An 18113-nucleotide genomic window follows, 5' to 3' on the forward strand; every position below is an offset into this window, starting at 1 on the left:
ACTGATCAATCTAATAAACTTAAACCTACACCATCCTCCCTATTCTGGTATTTTAAAGAGTACTTAGCGTAAATATTAAGCAACCTAACTAATAGGGTTCCAACTCCCAGCAACAACAAAAATAAATAAATAAAAAATAGGGAACCACCCCTCACGCTCCACCTCATGATGCTTAATCAACGTAATCAACCTTAATTTGATGCAGTGTGAAAAAAAATGCACAGAAATCAATTATTTTTCAAGAAATATTAAATAGATTCAACATCTTTCTTCAACAAAATTGCAGACTGTACAGATGGTACCTTCCCAAAGGAAAAAGTACTATAGCTTACTAGGGTATATATATTAGACTTAATAGTCACTATATACAGTAATTGACTTCTATTCATTTTACATCAAATTAAAACTTTCGGTGTAAGATTCGGATAATTATTTATTAAAAGCTAGACATTTTAAATGAGAATAAGAAAGAAAAGTATGTCTTTGTGCCCCCTTTTCCCTGTTAATGCCCTATCAGCCCCCCTGGCTAAACTTTGCTAGATCCGCCCCTGCACAGTTACCAGCGTCAGCTAGTAGAAAAAGATCCTGGAGTAGAAAGTAATATTAAATACATTCTAACAACAGCTGATCAAGCTTAAACGTGCTGCTGTTGTTCAGCCGCTGGTTTCCTCTTTCTGGTGCAAAGTGGGCCAAAAACAAACCAGAGAGATGGACTCGCAACAGAAAAGCCGATCAGCTGATCATTAAGCAGTTTCATGATTGAAGTAGCAGCCGGAGAGCGAGAGGCAGTCGCTCGTTAAGCTTAATGCAGGAATGCTTTACATTCAGAGATGGACTTACACACTTGCTTTACTTCTCTCGGGGATAACTTTGTCGGAGATGAAATGCCGGGTTGCTAGCGAAGCTCCACATGCTATCCAGACCACCGACAGGTCCCGCATGCCACAGCCGCTCTATCACGTGATGCATACTGCTCCGACGTGCTAACGTTCTGAGGTGAGTTATGGCGTGTTGCAAGTTTTGTGAGGTGCTTTCGTGATATTTAATGGATCGGATTACATTTTTTATTTTTCTCCGATATCCGATCCAGTAATTTAGGTCAGTATCGGACCGATACCGATACGTAATATCGGATCGGTCCATCTCTAGTTATAAGCGAACATTATGCCAGCTAATGTTGGACTTGACTGTTCTAAAAAACACTTTTTCCTTCTGAAAACATCACATCATATGAGAGCTTATTTGATAAGTGTCCAACTTCAACAATGTTAGATGTGCTAACAGTAGCTAACAGCAGCTAATAGAGGCTAACAGACGGTAATAGAGGCTAATAGCAGCTACATGTGTTTTAATCACTTCACTTTATTATGATCTATGATAAAGCAGGCCATGCTTTGCAAGTCCCTAACCTATGAGTACACAGTAGTGTGAACAACCTTTAACCCTGACTAAAATGTTTATTCATTTTAACACTGAGAATGAAACCATTTACTGCACCACCCAAAACCACACACTAAAATCAGGAGTTGTCCACATACTTCTGACCACAAAGTTCACATAGTTATCTGAGACCTGCAAGCATGAAGAAAGCAAATACTGAAACTTTTTCTTTGTTTTTGTCCTGAAAAATATTAAGCAATGCATTGTTAAAATCTGATTTATAGTTATGTGACCTTATGGCAACTTAATCTGACTAAGAAATCAACAGTCAGGCGAAAATTCACTGACTTGAAAAGGACTAATGAGCTCCATCAACCACTCAAAATCCTTAACCTCATACTCAAAAGCTATGATCTGTTGGCTCCAGCAGATGATGATAGGAATCGTAAACACACAGGAACAACCTCTCTTTAACAGCTTTTAATGAATTTCCAGGTCATCTCAGAGGAAAACCACAGTTTCCTTCTGCACACCTACAGCACCCAAAACCACACATCAAGTCGGCCCTCCCTTTCTGTTCACCCCAAAGAATCCTAATGAAAGTTTCTGGGGAAGTTCAGTGATACCATTGTGCCCCACAAAAGAAAGTTCAGCTCAGTGTCAGAGGTGTCAAACATAAGGCCCCGGGGCCATTATCAGCTTTCTGTGGTCCAATAGATATGGGTTTGCAATGTGTTAATTACACAGCACTAAATGAGGTTTCTTTACTGTCTTGCTGTTTTTAAGCTTTTTTTTTTTAGCTTTGGTTTCTATTTGGATTTTCTTACTATGCTTCTTGTGTTTTAGGCTCCTCTCTCAGTTCCACACTGTGTTTCTTCTGTACACTACCACTTGTTCTTCTTGCCTCTGTTTTTTGTTTGTTATTTCCTGTTTTGCTTTGAGGTTTAATTTTCATTTGAGCGTCACTTTCTGTTGTTGCCTCCTAGTTTTCACTTGCTCTCCTGCTACTTTCTTAGGTTCAGCTATGTGTCAGCACAAGTATCTAATCAGTCAATAACATTGCAGCAACTCAATGCTTTTAGGCATGTAGTCATGCTCAAGGCAACCTGCTGATGTTCAAACTGATCATTGGGGTGGGGAAGGAAGATGATTTAAGTGACTTCAAAAACTGCTGACCTACTAATTTTTACAGAGTTTACAGGGACTAGTCTGAAAAAGAGAAAATATCCAGTGAGCAGCAATTCTCTGGGGGAAGTGGATCTCAGAGGTCAGAGGAGAATGGCCAGACTGCTTTGAGCCTAACGTAAGGTTTAAAGTAAACTTAAATAACCACTCATCTCAAAGTATCTCTGGAACCAGTTCAGTTTTATTTATATAATGCCAAACTACAACAACAATTGTCTCAAGGGGGTTTATATTGTTGAGGTAAAGACCCTACAATAATGCAAAGAAAACAGAGAAAACCCCAACAACGATATGACCCCCTAGGAGCACTTCCTTTGGCAACAGTGGAAAGGAAAAACTCCCTTTTAACAGGAAGATACCTCCAGCAGAATCAGGGCAGGAAGGGGCGGCCATCTGCCAGGATTAGTTGGGCATGAGTGGATGACAACAGGACAAAGACATGCTGTGGAAGAGAGCCAGAGATTATTAACACATCAAACATCAAACACATGAAACCTGGGTGCCACTCCTGCAGCTAAAAACAGGACACAGGAGGTACAATTAGCGCAGGTTCACAATAATAATAGTAATAATAATAATGATGATGATGATGATGATTAGTGGTGCAACGGATCACAGTTGATCCGTGATCCGAACCGCTCCCACTCCACGGTTTGGCACGCACGTGATCCAAAGATTCGAAAAAGAAAAAAAAGCGGTCCAAGTCGAGGAGCAGAGTTTGCGGCATTTAAGCAGCCCTTTGCTGCCCAATCCGACCGGGCTAAAGCTATTACAAAAGCTATTGGGGTCTATAGCTGCAGACATGAGGACGTATTCCGTTGTGCAAAACAAGTGGTTTAAACATATGATGAACATGGTTGAGCCACGCTGTGATATCCTGTTGCGCGTCCACTTCAGTAAAAAGCATGTATGAGCAGGAAAAGTCTAAAGTTATGGCTGAACTGTCCCAGGATTCTTCTGTTTCCCTAACTACAGATGGGTGGATCTCCAGGGCAACATAAAGCTACGTGACCGTGACCGTGCATTATATCACAGCAGAGTGGTACATACAAAGCTCTGTACTGCCCTATATTGCACATTAATTTGTTTTATATGAGTTTTTATATGAGTCTTACGTTGAATGTTTTTTAATGGGCAAAAAATATGTAAATAAATAAATGGCGAGTTACATTTTTCTTGTCTTTTTTCTTTTTTTGCTGATCCAAAAATCGATCCGATCCATGACTTAAAATCGTGATCCAATCCAAACCGTGAGTTCTTTGACCCGTTGCACCACTAATAATAATAACAGATAATAGAAGACTGAATAATTGTTGCTTGCTCTGGTGACTCTTGAATTGTGCTCCAACGTTTGGATGATAGGTCAGAATTTGGCATAAACAACATAAATGCATGGATCAAAAGCTACTGTTTAATGGTGTGGGGGATATCTTCTTGGCATACATCTGAGCCTTATTTAACACTAAAGTATTGTAGCTGATCATGTCCATTCCTTTATGGCCAGAGTGTACCATCCTCTGATGGTGGAATCCATCACGGTGATGTTCAAATTATCTTAATTTTGGCCTCCACACTGACCAATCCAACAGAGCACATTTTGGATGTGATGGAACAGAAAATTCCCATCATGGATGTGCAACCAACAACTGCAGCTGTGTGTTGCTATCAGAGATGGGCAGTAACGCGTTACTGTAATCCGATTACTTTTTTCAAGTAACGAGTAAAGTAAGGGATTACTGTTGCAAAAACGGTAATTAGATTACCGTTACTTTCCCGTAGGAATGCTGCGTTACTGCGTTACTAAAACCGTGATTTTTTGCGAGAATGTCTCACGACAGTGACGTAAGCGAGTGCGACGTTTGTGGCAACAGCTGTGTGCAGATCAACAATGGATAATATATGGAGTGCAGGAGAGAGTATGAGCGTGCAGCGTTTAAAGCGTGGAAGTACTGACCTTACTTTGAGCTTGATTCCATAAAAAGTGACAAAAACATTAGTGTCCGTTGTGCGTGGGAAGAAAACTTCTTTTTACAGCGAAAAAAACCCCTAAACTTCCAACAAGCACCGAGTAGCTACGACGTAATGGGAAACTCACAGAGAAACTCGCGGATTCTTCCACTGACCGCGGCACACCTGCACCAGGGTAAACCTCTGCCTACTCTACTCCTGCTTTACAGGTGAAAATAGAGCAACAGGACCGCTGAGTCTTTGACTTATTTTATTTTCTGCTGTGTTTTACTTGCATCTATTTGAAAGACTGAGTGTAAACACAAAAAATATTTTATTTTATGTGCTGGAATGTGCAGAAAATAGGTTTAAATATTAAACAAATTTCTTCCAGTCAGTGAATGTTGCATATAATTACATTTTTGCTTGATGCATAAAGTTAAAAGAAAAACTAATAAAACAAGTTTTAAAAGGAGACTTTTCCATTTGATTACATTTTGTATGATGGATTATGCAGAAAAAGTAGAATTGACCTGAAAGATCTATCGCTTTATCACCTATTCAGGTTGTAAATCATGTTTTTAAAGAGTAACTAAGTAACTAAGTAATTAATTACTTTTGAAAATAAGTAATCAGTAAAGTAACGGGATTACTTTTTTGGGGAAGTAATCAGTAATTAGTTACTGATTACTTTTTTTCAAGTAACTTGACCAACACTGGTTGCTATCATGACAATATGGTCCAAAATCTTTGAGGGATGTTTCCAACATGTAGTTGAATCAATGCTACAAAGATTTAAAGGCAAAGACAGGGTTCAGTCCTCGCAAGGTGTACCTAATGAAGTGGCACATGAGTGTATAGTCATGTCTTCAGTTTATCTTGGCTGTTTACATCGCCTCTTCAATCTCCTGTTTCTCTTGCTGTGCTTTAGATTTATCTATGAGTCTTTGACTTTCTGTAGCCACTGAAGTTCATCTTTTGTTAAATTATTCTGACACCCATCCTGCATGTGGGACTTTTTTATTTATGTGAGCTAAGAGGCACCAGTCAGTCCACTCAGCTTTTCGAAGTTCTGGCGAGCCTCACTGATGGGGAGGAGAGACAAACGTAAAAGAGCACTGGAAAATTGGCAAATTGGTGTGAAAAGGAAAGTTGTTCGAAATATAGATATGGGTTTTTTGTTCTTTTTAAAAACATTTTAAGCTTTGTTTTGCTAACACTTTCCATTTTTCTGAGCCACTATACTGTGTTGTTTTGGCTAACAGACATTTAAGGTTTCTGCAGAAGCCTTGAGAGAGAGATTTGATGCCTGAGCTGATCGGGTTGAGCTAAAAATGATTGAGAAACATAATTTATGAAATAAGAACATTTTTAATATCTCCCTTATCAAAAGTAAACCTGTGTGTGTGTGTGTGTGTGTGTGTGTGTGTGTGTGTGTGTGTGTGTGTGTGTGTGTGTCAGTTAAATTGCTATGCAGAAGGGTGCACTGCCACCTTCTGGTTAAAATTCAGTAAAAGTTTTGATTCTTTTTTACCCAGAAAATGAATTTGAGTATCTGTTCTGTTTCATTTATCTACTCCAGTGACCCATATTTTAAAATGTACTAATGTTGTTTTGGTTTGTTATTTTTATACATTAAGAAAAATATTATTTAGCCAATTCTCTTTGACTACTTCTTACAAAAAATGTAATTTATTTCATTCACATTAGGAAAAAAATTGGATTTAAAACTTAAAGTATGTTTGAGTGAACGATACGTTGCAGTATGTTAATATCGCTCTTATAGGTGAAGTTATGACTCTGTAAGATTTTCATCAATAACAAATGATAACGAACGCCATCATAGTCAGGCTTTTTATCTTTTGTTTCTAATTAATTCTAAATAAACATCTAATAATTAAAATATTTATTTTATTATATCAGAGACAGATAAATTAGGTGAAGGTAAAGGGCAGTATTCCCTCTAACGTTGCATTAAGGAACCCCAAAGTCACATCATATACATGCAGTGTCCAAATGTACCTGTTTTACCCTGAAACTGCCTGTGCGTGTATACCGTGTAAAGTCATGCTAAAGAAACTGTTTTATGATACATAACAGGAAAACCACACTCACTGTCTCTGTGGGTTAGGAAGTCTTTAAATTATTTTTTTCTCTTGGGTTCTGCCTATATTTCAAGTCTAGACACGCAAAATGTGCGTCTGAGCGAGAGTGTGTGGGCTGATGACGAAAAACAAGTAGTGCATTCTTCTTTCTAATGAACCCTCAGCTCAGAAAAACAAAGCCCCCCACTGTGGTCCACATGACTCAAACTGAGCTTATCGCACTTTTCTGTTTGTGTATGGCTGCTGCAGCTCGTCTCTGATATTAGGACGGCCTGTCTGCAGGTTCAGCCTCCTGCAGACTCTGCGAGTTCAGCAAAGCAGATCATAAGTAACTTTTACATTGATAAATAGTAAAGAAACACATTTCCAGCTCTATTTTTTTATTCTTAGATTCTGCTAGAGTGGCCTTTCATGATTATCACTTTAAAAGAATCCTTATTTATCTCATGCCGGACTTTCCAGAACAAATAAAGCTTCTGACAAAAAGTTTCATTTTTAAAATTTTAATCAAGTATTTTGTCTTCAAGTGTTATTAAACAACATACATTTGCATCACATAAATATTGAAAGAACATTAAAATAAGGTAAATTATTCAGTTTTTCCATAGCTTGTTAAACATCAGAACTACACATCAGTTCACAGTAACAGTGCTAAAAACACACTCATGGCTTACAAATTACACATTCACTGATTCTATGTCAAAATTCCACATTAACAGTAACCGAGCATTCAGCTTTCCAGCATTTATTAAATGTGAATTTATTTATTGAATGTAAATGTAAATATGATAATCAAATGTACATATCCGTCTCCTTTTATCCATCTACCTTCAGTCTGAGGCTAACATGGCTGAAAATACATTTGAAAAACAGCAGTGAATTATAACCCATTTACTAAAAATAATCCACAAACCTTGTGATTATTCAAGAACAAAGGATGGTTCTGGGTAGTTAAGCTTGTACTTCCTCTGTAATGTTAGCTGGCTCCACACTTCTATTGGTTAGTGGATGTAAACAGTAGAAAGAATATAGTTCCTTTATGCAACTGCTCGCAGCAAGGCTTGTGTTTTGTTTCAGATAGTTATTTTAGACAAGACCCATTGACTTACTAAAACAGCTGGACACTACTGTATTGTAAAATTACTGAAACATGAGCATGAGGTGCATTTGCTGTTTGTGCGGTTATAAACACAGGCTGAACACAGATGTGTGACCATTCAGAAATGCCTTAAATGTGAGTTCTGTGGGGAAACAGAGATTGGCTACTATAAAACCTTTAGTGATGAGCTTAGCTGGTCGTTTTGACTCTTATTGAACAGAACATTAAAAGTCAGTCAGATCCATAAAAGTCAAATCTTCACATTTAACAGATTATTTTCTCTTGTGTTTGGCTGCCACAGTACTGTCCAAAACTCTTGAGCCACCCTTCATTTCTTTATATTTTGATTCCAAGGAGCAAGGCTTTTTTGCAATTTAAAGTGGTGTTGACTGATAGTTCTCCAGGCTTTTGTGTTTTTCTTCAGCGGCTTTTTCACTCATTTTCAGTCCAGTTTAGTATTTTCGCACGGACAAAGGGTTACCCAAAGAGTTATTAGCTGAAAACCTGACGTATCTTGTCATGTTGTGCAGTGTGTTCTTAAAAAATTTGAAGAAACTGGACAAGCGAAGACAAACAATGAAGTATCAGACCTAAAATCTATCATCAGAAATGGTCCCAAGTTGAAGGGTGGCTGTTAAGAAGCCATTTACAAGGACAGGAAACAGGAAATGAAAGCTAAGGTGTCCCAAATTACATAAAAATTAGACAGAAAATCAGTGGCAACTTTTGGTTCTGCAGTAAGTAAAGAAGAGGATGTGGAACAAGGTAGAACAGTGTCTACAGCCAACTGTAAAACATTGTGGAGGTACAGTCATGGGCCTGGATGACTGAGAACTTTCACAGACATAAGTCATGGGCCCGGTTTGGAGCTGCTAAGGCAGGCTGTATATTCTGTATTTTCATTATTGTTTGCACATTTCACTAAGCTTTTGATATGTCCCTAGCAAAATATGAAGAAAATCTGACTATGAAAAATTTCTTTTCATAGTCAGATATTGCTCACCATTGGAAGTTTAATATTGCATCACTTACTTTGTATTAGCATTAAGTGACAGTGACAGCACCAGAGTGATTTGAATCAAATAGACAGTCCTAAAACCTTTGTAGTTTATGGAACAGGCCAAAAAGAAAAATACTCTGTCCCTATATTAGGATGCAGGATCTTTGGAGGATAAGTTAGTGTAAGGATGTTTTTTTTATTGTGTTCCATATTTACTTTTTACTTTCTATCCATCCATTTTATAACAGCTGGGCCCAGGTCGCGGGGGCAGAAGCCTAAGCAGAGAAGCCCAGACCTCCATCTTCCTAGCTACCTCCTCCAGTTTGTCCAGGAAAACATCAAGGTGTTCCCAGGAAAGCCAAGAGATATAACTGCAACAGAATGTCCGGGCTGGCTTTGTTCATTATTTGTTCCTTTTATCAAATCAAATCAAATCAAATCACTTTTTATTGTCACATCACATGTGCAGGCACACTGGCACAGCACATGCGAGTGAAATTCTTGTGTGCGAGCCCCACAAGCAACAGAGATGTGCAAACACAACAACACAAACGAGCAAAATACAAGAATGGCCAACCTGAAACTAATAAATATATGTACAATATATAATAGTGTATGCATTTCTGGATGTGTATACTAAATATTTTCCTACGTGTGTGTGTGTGTGTGTGTGTGTGTGTGTGTGTGTGTGTGTGTGTACACATTTTTACAAATTAAATAGTAAAAAAATAAAATAAAATAATAATAATAATAATAATAATAAAATATATAAAATATACAGAGTTGAATAATAGTGCAAAACAAGTGGCATTTATATACAGTATGGAGTGCATAATGTTAAAGTTCCAGTAGTGAAGCTGAGGTGTCTATGAAGTGTTCAGCAGTCTGATGGCCTGATGGAAAAAGCTGTCTCTCAGTCTGCTGGTACGGGACCGGATGCTGCAGAACCTCCTTCCTGATGGAAGTAGTCTGAACAGTTTATGGCTGGGGTGACTGGAGTCCTTCATGATCCTCCCCGCTTTCCTCAGGCAGCGCTTCCTGTAGATGTCTTGGAGGGAGGGAAGCTCACCTCCAATTATCCGTTCAGAGCACCGCACTACTCGCTGGAGAGCTTTGCAGTTGTAGGCGGTGCTGTTGCCATACCAGGTGGTGATGCATCCAGTGAGGATGCTCTCAATGGCACAGCGATAGAAGGTCCTGAGGATGCGGGGGCTCATGCCGAATCTTTTCAGTCTCCTGAGAAAGAAGAGGCGCTGCTGCGCCTTCTTCACTGTTTTGTTTGTGTGTACTGACCACGTAAGATCCTCAGCCAGATGTACTCCAAGGAACCGGAAGCTGCTCACTCTCTCCACAGCAGCGCCGTTGATGGTGATGGGGGTGTGTACTTCTCTGCACCTCCGGAAGTCCACTATCAACTCCTTTGTCTTTGCGACGTTGAGGGTGAGATGGTTGTCTTGACACCAGTGGGTCAGGGCGCTGACCTCCTCCCTGTAAGCCGTCTCATCACCGTTGGTGATAAGACCCACCACTGTAGTGTCGTCCGCAAACTTCACAATGATGTTGGAGTTGTTAGTGGCCGTGCAGTCGTAGGTGTAGAGTGAGTACAGGAGAGGGCTCAGTACACACCCCTGTGGAGCACCAGTGTTCAGTGTGATGGGGGATGAGGTGATGCTGCCCAGTCTGACCACCTGGCGTCTGTCAGACAGGAAGCTAAGGATCCAGCTGCAGAGGGAGCTGCTCAGTCCTAGATCCTGCAGTTTCCTGTCCAGCTTCGAGGGAACGATGGTATTGAATGCTGAGCTGTAATCTACAAACAGCATCCTCACATACGTGTCTCTCTTTTAGGCTGAGCAGCAGTAAAGAACGACTAACCCAGGAGAAATCTCAAGTAAGATTTGGTCTTTTCATATGATTGGGTAAAGACAAGAAAAATCTAGAATATCAATATGTCTGTGAAGGTTCTCAGTCATCCAGGTCATCGTAGTCAAAGAAGCTTGCAAAGAAAAGCGTCTGGACTTCTTTAAGTTACTTGAAAACGTAAAGAAGGTAACGTAAAGAAGTCCAGACACTTTTCTTTGCAAGCTCCTTTGACTAGAATATCAATATAACATTTTAATTGGATCCATCTTCATTCGAGGAGTCACTCTTGCTTTGGTTTCCTCCTCCTGCACATTCGAAGCCACGTGAATCGTATGACTGCCACTACACAGGCTGTCAGCATAAACAAGATGACCAACAAAAAGCTTATAACATCCACAGAATGATACACATACCAGGGCATCTTATAAGACTCGGTGCGTAAATGTGCAGCTCCTTTGTGCCTCATAACAAACTCAATCCAGTAAACTGCAGCATCCAGAGGATGCATTGGTCTGTCTCGGTGGAGAGCAGACAGATGCTTCATGTTGTTTCTGTAGGAGGGATTGTTAAGAACTTCTTGTAGGACTTTGAGGAAATTCTGCTGGGTGACTTTTGTTACATCCACCATTTTAGCAGCTCCTCGAACTTCCATTCGCAAAATGTTTTCAAACTGGTCAAACAGCAGGGGAATGCCAATAATTGGCACACCATGGTACATGGACTCATAGATCCCATTGGCGCCACCATGAGCCACAAAGGCTTTTATCTTTGGGTGACCCAGCAAGTCGTTTTGGGGCATCCATTTCACCAGAAGGGTATTGTTCCCCACATTGTTGGGGCATTCACCAGCATGCCTCCATACGACCTTTTGAGGAAGCTGAGCAAAGGCAGCTGCGATTTCTGAAGTTATTTCTATTGGCAAACCATTCACCAGCGTCCCCAGAGACATCAGGATGAAGCCGTGTTCTCCTGAACTTTCAACAAACTCCTCCAACTCTGAAGGTAAGGCCTCAGCAGGCTTACACTGAAATCCTCCAATGTAGACAATGTTCGGCATGGTAGGCCTGGGGAATTCGAAGACAAAGTCCACTCTCATGAGCCACAGGTCTACTCCTTGAAGAAGCTGATAGAAGTTCACATCTGGGCCTAAGTACTTTTCTACCATTCTATCATAGGGAGGACACACTATAAACTTGTCAATGCAGGTGTTGAGGAAGTAGTGGAATGTGTTTTTGACTCTTTCAAAAAAGGTCATCTTGTCAGATATGGCATTTCCAGAAGTTGGGACATATGACGTTGGTGATGGAGCAACCACAAAATGACCTTCCCCACTGGTGATCCATCTGACGTTAAAAACAACTGGAAGCTTTAGTTTGTGGGCCACTATAACTCCAACAGGAAGTCCAGGGTCCATAAGAACCAGGTCAAAATTAGAGTCACGTATCTTCGACATTAGAGTCTTGTTCTCAAATATTTCTACACCTAACAGACTAGCTTGTTGGTGGATTTTTGATAATGAACCTATCATTTCCCAGTAGAACTTTATGAAGGCCATCAAAGATGCCCCTTGTTTTTTGATTTCCAGTATCTTGACCAGGAAAGCTACATAGAAGTCCTGCTCCTCTATGCAGACAGCCTCTGGTAAGGTGACAGTGATGGAGCTGTAATGTGGTGCCTCTTCTTTGACATACCAGCTAGTGGCTGTGCGGACCACAGTGACTTCATGGCCTTTGGCGTGGAGGCTCTGGATCAGCAGGTTCATGTTCACCCAATGGCTGCCATCAACGGGGAACACCAGAATCTTTCCACCCTGGACAGGACTTGGAAGTAGTGACAAAGTCACCCCCAGAAGAAACAGAGAAACTCCTTGAATGCTCCCCATGGATCAAGTCTGAGGAAAACCATAGAACAATTATAATTTAACTGTTAAGTTCACAGTCAATGTTGCAAGTATGATTGTACAAGTGATGCATAAATGACATCTTGAATTTCTTCCAACTGGCAAACTTATTTAAGTTGCAGGACCCACCAGATTACAGAATTATTGATTGAGTTGAAAGGGTTGTCTTTTTGAATGGTGCTACTTAGATAGCTTTCTTATTTCTAAGCAGGTAGTTAAAATTGCCTAAACCTGGCAGGTGTGCAAAAATAAAGGTAAAAAATAAAAAGAGAAGAAAAACAAATACTAGTTCAAAACAAAAAAAACCCCACAGGACTCTAATCACAATGTCCTGGCAGACAATACCATGTCTTTACATGGATTTTGTAGGTCTTGGGCGAACAATTGTCTCTCAGCATCTAATACTGTTGCAAAAGTTTTGAATATAATGGTAAGATATGTATTACCATATAATGGTAAGACATAGGCATGCACTGTGTCATGACCTGATATGAATGAATGCATCCATGTATGAAGGTTAAATACTTCAAGTCAAAGTCAACTTAATTGTGAGTTCTGCTCTATGTTCAGGACATACACAGAAATCAAATGTCATATCCTCCTGATCCACAGTGTGCATACAGATACAGATTCGAAATTACATATTAGGTCTCAGCATATTAAAATGAATTACACAAGATACATTAAAGCCTAGATTCTATTATTGCTTTCTATGCACAAATACATTTGAGGCTTACAAGAATTCTTAAAGGTATATACGCTATTGCATTTCTTTATGTAAAAATATAAAGTATCAATGATTTATTAAAAGCCTCCATCAATTATTGCAAGTGAGGAAACATCAGAATGAAAGTCCTTCATGTAAAGTAAAGGCTAAGACATGGAGCATCTTTTTGAGAGCAGATAACTCTGAGTGGGTAAAGAGGTGAGGGAGGAAGTTCACTATCACGACAGCCTGGCTGATGAAACCTGGTGGAACCACCCAGAACTTTTCTCTGGGGTCACGAGACTAAAAAAGCTGTGTGAGGGGTTTGTGGGATCACCCGCAATACTAACAGTTTTGTAGAGGGAGGGAGAAGATTGAGGCCCCAGATAGCTTCCCTGCTCCATTTACTATATTCTGTGGCTCAAGGTGGTTGAGTCTTCAAACCACACAGAGATGCAGCTGGTGAAGATGCTCTCAATCATGCCTCAGTAGAAGGTGCACATGATGGGTACTAGGGCTGTCACTTGTCTAGATTGTTTTCACTGCACCACATACTAATTGAGATACCTCACTTCTGTAGTATGTCTCATCATTTTTGCTGTTGAAACCCACCATAGTTGTATCATCAAATCAAATCAAATCACTTTTATTGTCACGTCACATCACTGGTACAGCACATGTGAGTGAGATTCTTTTCTGCAAGCTTCACAAGCAACAGTGGTGTGCAAAACAAAGAAATGTAAGAAACAAGCCAATTATAAGAGCAGGAATGTGAGAATTATGAGAATAAATATATGTACAATTTCAGGATGTGCACAATAATGTATGTATGTGTGCCAAACTTTGACAATATCCCTATAAAGTTGCATCACTGCATATTGTTTAGTTTGGACTTTGTTAATTTGACTGAACGCCAAAAATAAATATAAATAAACCATAAATAAACCTGCAAATCTAATAAAGAGGTTATTGCTGTAGTGTGGGGTATGGTTGTGGGTCAGCAGAGTGAAGAGAAGACGACTCAGCAGACATCCCTGCTTGATGTGCTATTGTTGACCTGAACTGCTGGTGGCCTCTCAGTGAGGAAATCCAGCAGTTAAATACAGGGGGAGGTGTTTCCAAGTGTCTATTAGAGACCCAATACTGTACTTGTGTCTTGGCAAAGACAAACACAATAAACTATTACTCAAGAAACACAAAAAAGGACCGAAGGCTCTGTATAAGCAAGACAGAGAAGAGCCATTGTGTCTAAATATGCCACTTTCTTGGTGTGTGTCAATCAGTCCATGGCTGTTTTTGCCCTGGGCCAAAATAAAATGTTGGCAAAGCTATAAGAGTATAATGCATCTAACTAGTGCACACAGTGACTTTCCACTACAGTTGGTGTTTTATGCACATTTTGAGTCATCTGGAAGATCTGCACAGTATCAGTGGAAAATCTTCCACAACACTTAATGTAGGATATAAAGTGTGTCACTCCTTACAGAACATTGATAGTGTAATAATGCAATGACACAGTCACATCCAGCAACAACTCATTTAAAAAACTAAATGGAAACGATATTTGTAAAGTGAAATACGTCTCTTCAGAGATAACCCAATCAATAATCAATTGGTTTCTATGTAAACGTGTCTTCTTTTCTAAATGTCTTTTCCACAACTTGAAAAGATCTCATTTCACCTTGAACATTTCAGCCGACTTTCTGAGGTTGTGAGCTGTCTGCCAAAGCTGTCTAAAGTTTTATTTGTTTTGTTTTTGTGTTTTTTTTCTGGTAGCATGTACTTCAGACAGCTCCAAAAAGCTTGACTTTGGCCAAACAGGGCCAAATCATAACATTATTTAGTCCAAAAACAACATCCATGGACAACTGATGATTACTGGTTTTGCGCCTGGAGGTCCCTGTCATCATAATGGTGGTCTATTTGTTATTAAATGACCATACTATACTTCAAAGGTTGTATTCAATGTACAAAGCACCTATAGTGTGCCACTGGTGAGCTCACACTGCGTGTATTCAAAACACTGCATTTAAAATGACTTGGAACAGTTTAATAACATCACTGTCTGAGCGACCAACAACAACAAGAGAAGAATTTTTGCCAGATGTCAGAGATCAGTGGAGCTTTTTACTCTGCGTATGTGTTGAATCACTTTAAAACTCGAGCAGTTGATTAATATATGTCTGTTTCTCTTTCTGTGCAGTGACTTTGTGTCTGCAACAATCGTGTAACATAAAGTCGCAGAATCTTAGAGGTATGTGGCTGACATCATTGTGGAGGCAGATGCCCCCACAAGATCTTCTCTGGTTATTAAAATAATGGTTTGTCACATTCTGCTCATAAATGCACACTGTGTGCATTAACTCTAAATATACAGTTCTGTGTAATATAGCATTTTAATTCTTCTTTAAGCCACATTTCCTGTTGTTTTCTGCAGCTATCATTTGTAAATTAAACCATACTAAAAACCACTAAATGCCCAACCTGTGCTCTATTTATTGCTACATTTAACAGAGGTTAAGTAACACCCACACCTCTTTGAACTCTGACTGGATTGGATCATGACATCATACCTAGAAAGATGCATCACTGCATATTGTTTATTTTGGACTTTGTTACTTTGACTGAATCTGTCCAGGCACACATAATACTTGCAACAAACTCAGAGCTTTTTGGAGTAGTTTCTGCTATAGGAGCTCCCTCAAGGATCACTTTGCCATAACGAGATCACACACAGGCTAACCTCACTGTGTAACATGAAATGTTGCAACAAATCAAAGTTCAGGGGGTGTATGTATGTCCTGAGTAATGCCTGCAGTCTCTAATCTCGTCATCTACATTTAGCAGGGATTTTCTAACAAGCTAAAAACACCAAAGAGGAAGAAACATGCCCTTGTATTCAGTTTCTTTTCTGAATGCCAGCTGCTGAAGAAAAAACAACTAAGTCTTCTGAGTTTATTTCGGAAGTGCTGAGTAAGCATTTATAATAGTTTAACTGTTACTGTGAAGGATAGAAAGTGTTGTAACCTACCTTAAATGCCTGAGAATGTGGACAAAAGTACTTTGGATCCTCTCTGAGAGAAAGGAGCTCAGCTTCAGAGTGCAGGAGAAAAGAACCCAAATCCTAATTACTGTGTTGCATAAGGTGGGAGGAGTGTGTAACCCGTGGGTTTCATATGCATGTGCACAGTTTAGGGTTGGGAGAGGAAAGGGAAGTAGTCTTCCTACAGAGCACATACTCTGTGGCACACACACAAAAACTGTGGAGTAACACAATATCTTCTTAAACAGAATAAAGCCAGTGTGGTCTTGATCTGTATGAGCTCAACCAGTGAGATATCCCTGTTCCTAGAAAGTAAGAACATTCCAATGACAAAAGAAAAAACCTGGAATTGCAAATTCTGGGAGTTTGCAAAAGCTCTCGGCATTCTCAGGAAATAACCTTGAGAGAACCAATAGGTTGACACTGGAGCAATGCACACAGCAGCCCTCACAGCTTCCTGTGACCTTAGTGGAACAATACAAAAAATAACATTTTAAAAGAGGTGCAACATTTATACAGTTTTTAATATGATTGCATTTGTATAGTAATCAGTGTTAATCCCAACACCACAGTGCTGCTGATATACAAGGTAAAGACAGAATCAGACTCATCAGAATGAATGCCTGTTTAATCTATAAAAGTAGCATAAATATATATCCTTTAATATCTGGGAACATGTGAAGCTTTTTAGCTCTCGAAAAAAGTGTGGAAAATTACTAGAGGTCAAATAATTACCCCTCGAATGGAAATTCATAGTGATTAGACTGCACCTGCAGGGTGCGCAGCCGCTACTGACTTTACCTACTTAATTCTCATAATTACTTACACACAGCCATGGCTAATGGATCAAACCAAAGACGATACCTATGCCATAAAATATGAGCATAAATGTGATTTATTTGTGTGCATGAAATGGGAGACATGAGCTTTCTTGATACTAGCAGCAGGGGCTGAAAGATTCACGTTGAATTTTGACTGCTATTCGGTGTTGCTCTTGCATTTTAGTTTCTTGGAGTCAGAAATAATCATGTAGTGGATACATGTGTTGGTACACGTGTCAAAAGCCAGCCACTCTCCAAACTTTGAGTCTTAAAAAAATGTAAAAATACAAGTTATAGAAAACGTCTCCCATGATGCAGTTGTTATAAAGGTAGACCTTACCCCCAGAAAACAAAAAAAGGTTTCATGTATCAAGCTGTAAACATCTTTCCTTCTGCTGTAAAGTCTGTGAGGACTGGCTCGCGTTTGGAGACAGCAGAGGAACTGCAGAAGTTGCACATGTAAACATGTAAACACTTTCTTATTCATTTTTGAACCTTATAATCCTCCCACTCACCCACTCCTGTAAACCACTATTGCCCATTGATTAAAATATATCTAAAAGATATATCTAGTGTTCATTTTAATTTCAAATCAAAACCCACAAGTGTTGAGCAGTCAACACCACCGTTTAGGGTTTTTCCCTTATACCAACTTCAGTATTCAAAGCACAGATTCAGACCACCAGAGTTTCATATGAAACAAATGAAATAAAACAGCAAAATAATTTAGAGTTTGGTTTCTTTTTCTCTAATCAATACAAGGTACCAGGTTTTTTAGGGGCTAAATGTTGATCTTGTTTGTAAAATGGTGTTGATATCAGCGAAATAATCAGCTGTAAAACTCTGTAGATTTGAGGGAACTGTGGAATAAGGTTGAAATGAATCAAGGCAGTAAAAGTTCATTCAAACAATGAAAGGGTTTCCTCTTATGAGCTGTGACCATGGAGCTGGTAACATTCATACTTTTAGAGTCTGTGTGTGAAAAATGACCGAATGTGGTCTTAGAAACCGAGGACGTTTCCAGGATATTTCAGATGGGTAGCCATGAGCACAATGCTCAGCCGAAA

At 39.4% G+C, this 18113-nt stretch overlaps 1 pseudogene across 1 annotated transcript; it reads right to left on the reverse strand.

Annotated features, from left to right (window-relative positions):
* Window positions 1-10786: 10786 nt before the first annotated feature.
* On the reverse strand, window positions 10787-16304 carry LOC146703654 (UDP-glucuronosyltransferase 2B31 pseudogene; annotated as a pseudogene). Its single transcript, XR_014922039.1, has 2 exons — window positions 16214-16304; window positions 10787-12467 (listed from the first exon to the last, which is right to left on the reverse strand). The product of XR_014922039.1 is annotated as a UDP-glucuronosyltransferase 2B31 pseudogene (transcript).
* Window positions 16305-18113: the final 1809 nt, after the last annotated feature.

This window comes from Copadichromis virginalis, linkage group LG8, assembly GCF_057382275.1.
Source record: "Copadichromis virginalis isolate Kocher_CV1m ecotype Utaka linkage group LG8, C_Virginalis_male_GT1.1, whole genome shotgun sequence".
Lineage (NCBI taxonomy): Eukaryota > Metazoa > Chordata > Actinopteri > Cichliformes > Cichlidae > Copadichromis > Copadichromis virginalis.